The sequence below is a fragment of the Mus musculus genome, chromosome 11, assembly GCF_000001635.26.
Source record: "Mus musculus strain C57BL/6J chromosome 11, GRCm38.p6 C57BL/6J".
NCBI classification, from domain to species: Eukaryota; Metazoa; Chordata; class Mammalia; order Rodentia; family Muridae; genus Mus; species Mus musculus.
This window is the reverse complement of record NC_000077.6, coordinates 52,090,321-52,097,222: the sequence shown is the minus strand read 5'-3', so window position 1 is coordinate 52,097,222 and position 6,902 is coordinate 52,090,321.

Here is a 6,902-nt window from a genome sequence, read left to right as displayed (position 1 = left end):
GCACACACAAAAGGGGAGGGGCTTCTTCAAGATAGTGGTCAAGACTGAGAACTTCATACTGCCAAGGTCTCAGCCAGAGTCATACAGCTACTAAACCACAGAAAGGACCAATACTCATCCCTTTGACTGCCTTTTTTCACCTGCAAAGACAATGATGATGCTAGTCTGGCAGATTGAAAAGTACTAAACGCCCACTATATATGCCAAGGTTATATAATGAAGGTTCTTCTAAAGTACTCTAGCTAGGCACTCCTTGCTGGTAGCGTTAATGTGTTATTTATTTTCTCCTGATGCAGGTTACTTGGCTCACCACCCTCACAAAATGGAGGAAAGATAGAATTACATGTACTTAAACATCCTGCCAAATAATTAGATGCTGCAACTTAACTTCTTAAGGAATGACTTCTAGGAAGCTCTCATTAGCATTCAGGCAGTGGAGTAAGGCATACCCGATCATAAACAATACAGAACTATGCTAATCAGAGTGTCTTTACCCTTACTGGAAACCAAGAATGCTCTCATACTCTGTAGAACTTCCAATATAATAAAAGGATCTGAAAGTTGGGCCTTAACTAATTTGACCCAGCTTACTCAATTTGACAGCTGATGAATACTGAGAACAAAAATTTTTAAATGGCTGGGAGTGATATCTCATGTTGGTAATGGCAGCACTAAGGTGAGGCAGGAGAATTGCTTCCATCTCAAGAGCAGCCTGGACCACAGAATGAGTCTAAGACAAAAGGAGTTAGGTTTAAAACCCTGTCTTGAAAGCCAAAAGATAACTTAAAGAGAAAAAGAATTATCCTTTTAACTTCTGGACAAACCCGAAAGGATCCTTAAGACAACTTTGAGTACCATTGCTTAGATGACGAATCTGGGTACAGTGAGTCTGTGTTGCCCAGGATGTTTAAACATAGCTATAAATAAAAACCATCTGACGATGGGGCGGGGTAGGAGGAGGGTAACCTGGAGCAAATAGCTTTATAATAGGCACTCTTAGCCAAGATATTAAATTGACATTAAACATGGAGAAGGAGTGAGCTGTACTTCGCCAGCATTCTAACTAAAATTAGTTTTGCTGTTGTTGATCCTTCTGGTTCTCTGACTTAAGCCAACTGTCACAGGAAGCAGAGGAATGTGAGAAACAGCTCTGGGGTCGATGGGCCTGGGTTTGAATCCCTGTTTTGCAGATGCCATCCTTCCTCCCCCTTTCTCCCTTTTCCTTCCTTCCTTCCTTCCTTCCTTTCTCTTTCTCTTTCTTTCAGCAAGATCTCACTGTGTAGATCAGGCTGGTCCAGAACTCACAGAGCTGTGCCTGCCTCTGCTTCTGAGGACTGGGATTAGAGGCATAGCTACCACACCCTGTGTCATATATATAAATAAATATGGCATATATAAAAATATATTATGTAATAATATATAAAATAGATTAGAATACATTATAATTAAACAAACACTAAATAGATAGTATATGAACATATTATTAAATAATTGTTAATAATATATAAATATATATGTATTTTGGTGTTTCAAGACAGGGTTTCTCTGTGTAGCCCTGGCTGTTCTAGAATTAGCTCTGAAGACCAGGTGTCCTGGAACTCCCAGAGGTCCACCTGCTTCTGTCTCCAGAGTACTGGGATCAAAGCTATGTACCATGACCACCCAGCTCCTGTAGATTTTCTAAGTCTGAGGTTTTTTTTATCTATAAAGTAAGGTAATTATAATAGACAAGTAAGTTTATTCTGAGGGTTTAATGAGATTATAAATTCACAGCATTGAGCAGCACAGAATGCATAGCCAATCAATGCTATGTATCATTTTTATTGTAAATCTGATTTTAAATATGCCCACTGCCCATTAAAGTCCCTCAGGTATAATCAAATCATAGAAGGAAATGAAGATGGAAGAGGAAATTCAAGCAAGGAAAGAGAGATAGAAATAGAACATAAGAGACTCCCTCTCTTCCCCCGTCATCAGGAGACCTGTTGTGCAGAGACAGTTACTTAGGAATAAATCTAAGAATTAATACATTTTGTCAGGCTCATGTTCCTGTTAGCTCCGAATCCTGTATCTAAAAAGAGCAACACACCTAAAAAGGATATGTACTGTGCACCTACGTCTCTTATGCCTCAGAAACCCCAGCCAACATCCTAGCTGGGCCTGCTCAGGAAAAAAGGCCTGTGGTGCTCTGGCCCCCTGGGCCTGCTTGCCTGCCCACCAGCTTTTTGCACTCCACATGCCCACGGCTCCCAGCCATGTCTAGCTCTCCCTTTCTGTACTTTTCAGGGGCAGGGTGGAGAAGCTCATGTGCCTTTTCCTTAGGCTTAGAACTTCATGGATAGGGCCACAGTTTTGTGGCCAGGAACTTTGTCACAGATACACTATCGACTGACCTTCCTCCCAGCTCCTGTCATTTGACTAAAGAGAGGAAGGATCACGTCCCCGCCTGATGTCCATGACGTCGAGGCTGTTCTCAGTTACAGAGGGAAATGGCACAGGAAAAGAAAGGCAAAGTTCACCATCCAGAAGGCAGGACTGCCACCAGCCCCACAGTTCCCAGGACTACTGTCTATTTATTGACACAGGTGACTATTTATAGTACAAAAAAATACATTATAAAACAATATGTGTATGTGGGTGTGGTGGAACACACCTGTTTACCAAGCACTCAGGAGGCTCAGTGGGACTGAGAGCTTGAGGCCAGCCTGGGCTGCCCAGTGAGACCCTATCTCAAAGCGAACAAACAAAACGACAGCCATTTGTATGATAGCTTTATGAAGCATCTTTTATAAATACATGCTCCCAAGAGACACCAGCAAGCTACAGAAGAGGGAGTAAGAGTTGAGTGACATCTTATTTTTAAGTCTCTACTGATTTGATTCTTCTGTAATGAATATATATTGCCCTTGAAAGAAAAGATCCAGAGGCTGGAGAGATGGCTCAGCGGTTAAGAGCACTGACTGCTCTTCCAAAGGTCCTGAGTTCAATTCCCAGCAACCACATGGTGGCTTACAACCATCTGTAATGATATCTAATGCCCTCTTCTAGAGTGTCTGAAAACAGCTACAGTGTACTTACATAAAAAATAAATAAATAAATAAATAAATAAATAAATAAATCTTTAAAAAAAAAAAGAAAAACGGAAAAGATCCAGATCTGAGTAAACGCAGCATCTCTTAGGAGAGCTATAGGTTCAAAGAACTCATAGCTAGGGGCCAGAGAGAAGGCACAAGAAGTTAAGTCACTTGCCACCAAGCCTGATAACTTGAATTTGATCCTGATGTCCAATGACAAAAGGAGAGAACTGATTTCCTGAAGGTTGTCCTCTGAGCAGGTGTGACGACACATGTGCATATACACACGTAGTCAAAAAGTAAAATGTAAAGAAGAAACCAGACCCCATAGCCCAAAGACCAGCTAACTATTCCACTGTGCCTGAGGATGTAGACACGTACAGCCCACGCTTCCTTGTAGAAAGGAGGCCCAGCTTTCTTGTGGTCTTCTCATTTGCCTCCTCACTGGGCATCCGAAATTCCAACGTGCTGCTGAGCACGGTGCTGAACACCTTTAATCTCAGCACCCACTCAGGAGGCAGAGGCAGGCATAGCTCTGATATCAAGGCCAGTGTGGGATACAGAGTGAGTTCTAGGACAGCCAGGGCTACACTGAGAAACCCTGTCTTGAAAACCAAAAGCAAACAGATGCCAGCTTGTCTTTTTTCCCGCCTTCCCTCTCACGCTCTTGGGCTCCGTTGTTCCCAGCCGCAAGCCGTTCTTGCCCATCATGTTCACACTCCGAGTCTTTACTGTAGATACCCCCTTGTGTCTATATGAGGCCTGTACGTCCACAGTCAGTTTGCACTTCTCTGTTCACTTTGTCTCTCTTCATTATTTTTCTTCTCTCTTGGTTCCTTTCCTCCTTCCTCCTTACTGCTTTTGTCCCCTCCACCCTTTCTCTCTACTTTCTTTTGCTTTTTTCTTCCTTTCTGTGGTGCTGGGCATCTACCTCAGTGCCTCTGCCATGCCAGGCAAATGCTCAGTCACTCATAGGTCCATAGAGCTCTCCTGTCTCCCTTCTCAGCAACGAGAAGTTTATTCTCTACATTGACAGGTGAACCAGCCAGCAAGATGGCCCTTTGATTACTTATGTATACTTTTTTATTATTTTACATTGTGTGTGAGAGGGTGAGCGAGAGGACAATTTGTAGGAGTTGGTTCTCTCATTCCACTTCGTGGGTCTCTGGGGTGGAGCTGAGGTTGTCAGGTTCCGTGCTCAAGTACCTTGACCCACTGAGTCACCTCTCTGGTCTCTCTGTGTTCATTGTTGCATTCTGATTTTGGAGGATAACAATGGAGTTAAGTCCCAAAACAAAAGAATGACAAGATAATGTGACCAGAAAAGAGTGATGGAGGAGTTGGTGACTTCAAGAAGATGGCCAGTTCTTAAAGATGCTAATCACTTGCCTCTTCTTTTAGGGAATAGACAAAAGGCTATGAGCCTCTGTCAGTAACTGACTGACCAATAAGAGACAGACTTTGAGGCTGATGTCATGCGGCTCACAGCCACTGAGCTCCTTCAGGGTCTGTCACCCTGGGCTTTGTGCTCATGTACATAAAACACATAAGAAATACATATTTAATAAAAACCAAAGATTACCTCCCCCCCCCCAGTACTCATTTTCCCACTGTGTAGGTTAAGGAAATAATAGATTGTTATTCTCTTCTTGATTACTGAGCCGTATAAATCATTCCAACCCTGCATAGAAAACTTGCATTACAAATACAGGCTTCTAGCATATGTTTACCTGTGAAAATTAGCTTATATAATATATAGATATATAGCAAATATATTTATTGCTGTTTTGTTTAGTGATTAGCCTGTAACATAGGATTTCTTTCCCTGTTGTTTTTTAGCTAGATTCTAGATAACGCAGGTATATTTGTAGATATGTTGTATTTCTGCTATGACCTTTGTTAATAAAGCTACCTTTTCCCTCCTTAGTACAGACAATATTTGTTTTCTAAAATCTGAAATGTATAATCTGAGTGTGTATTCTAGATGAGCTCTCAACAAAGTTTTGAGCCTAAATTTGTGCCTTTAGATTTAAAGTGAAATAAATTTCTAAGGAACTCTGTCCTTTCCTAGCATGGAGAAGCAGCCGTGACTCTTGGTGTGTAACTTCCAATGTATGTGGTAGTGGTAAAGGTGAGCTCCCAAACTGTATTCCAAGATCAGAAGTGAGGCCTTCGAGGACGTTATATGCATAGCTAATGCTTTCTCCAAATCTATGTACTCTGCTCCCATCAATCTGAATGATTCTACAGTCATCCTTGTCTGTCAGTTTTTCTGTCTAACAATGTGGAGACTGTATACATTAAATTCTCAGTCCTGAATTCATGGGTAATGTAGAGATAGCCTCTCAACCCCCAGAAGATGTTCGGTAATTTTTCTTTTCCCTTATCTCTTTTCTTTTTCTCCATGGGGTTTCACATGGCCCACATTGGCCTTGAACTCTTTATGTAGCCAAGGAAGGCCTTGGACTCCTGACCTTCCTGTCTCTACCTCCCAGTGTTGGGATTACAGGCATACACTACACGTGGTTAAGTATTTTTGTTGCTAGTTATAGTCATCTTTAATTGAGAAATTTTAGATTTATATGCAGCCGAAAAAAATAATATGGGGAGATCACCACTTCTCAGCACCGACATCTAGCAGTGCTATGATGAGATGCTACAACTCGGATACTGACGCTGACTCAGCCAGCCTTCGTGACTCACGTTTCCATAGTTTTAGATACACATTTGTGTGTTAGTCTGTATATAGTGTTCTACCAGCTGGCATTTTCTTTTGCATCTATTCTTCTTCTTTTTTTTTTTTTCCTCCTTTTTGTAGAAAGGCCCTTGATCTTCACAATTAGGATTTTCTCAAGTTCCTGATTTCTAAGAAGGAATTTGGTTCCGCGAAACTTCTATAGCTCTCAGTTTCTTTTTTTTTTTTTTTTTTTTTTTAATAAATCTTTTTTTTTTTAAGATTTATTTATTTATTATATGTAAGTACACTGTAGCTGTCTTCAGACACTCCAGAAGAGGGCGTCAGATCTTGTTACAGATGGTTGTGAGCCACCATGTGGTTGCTGGGATTTGAACTCCAGACCTTCGGAAGAGCAGTCGGGTGCTCTTACCCACTGAGCCATCTCACCAGCCCAGCTCTCAGTTTCAATAATCAACCCAAACCATTTTGAGACAATGTCCCACTATGCTGCCCAGATTAGCCTCAGACTTGCTCTGGAGCCCAGGGTGAACTCAAACTCGTGATTGCTCTTTCTCAGCCCTCTGAATCCTGGGGCTACAGGTGTGTACCACTATGACAGGCACAAGGGATAGAGGTGGGTACAAGGCGATGGGAAGAGAAGGGAAAGGGAAGGAAAATGCAAAGGCACAGTACATAGCTTGTCGTCTACGGCTTGAATGCAAAGTGGCCCTTCCAGGCTCATGCTTTATGTGCTTCTCTCCTGGCTGCCGTGCTGTTTGACAGGTGGTGGGACCTTTAGGAGGTGGGGCCAGCTGGCAGGGGTAACTTAGAGACAGGCCCTTGAAGATTCCAACCCAGACCCTGGTTCCAGCCCTTCTCTACTCCCTGGTCCACCACTGTGGTGGTTAAATGAGAAATGTCCCCCATAGGCTACTGGATCGGAACACTCCATCTCCAGCTGGTGTCACTGGGGCAGGACAAGCCAGCCTTAGGCCCTCAGGAAGCGGAGCCATGAAGCAGCAGGACTTGGATCCCCTGCTCACTTTGGTCTTGCTTTATTGCAGCACTGTGCTGAGTTCCTGTCCTGTTCTCTGGGGGCTGGGAATGGCTCTCTGTGCCACTGCATGTTGGAAATACACCACTTACTTTTG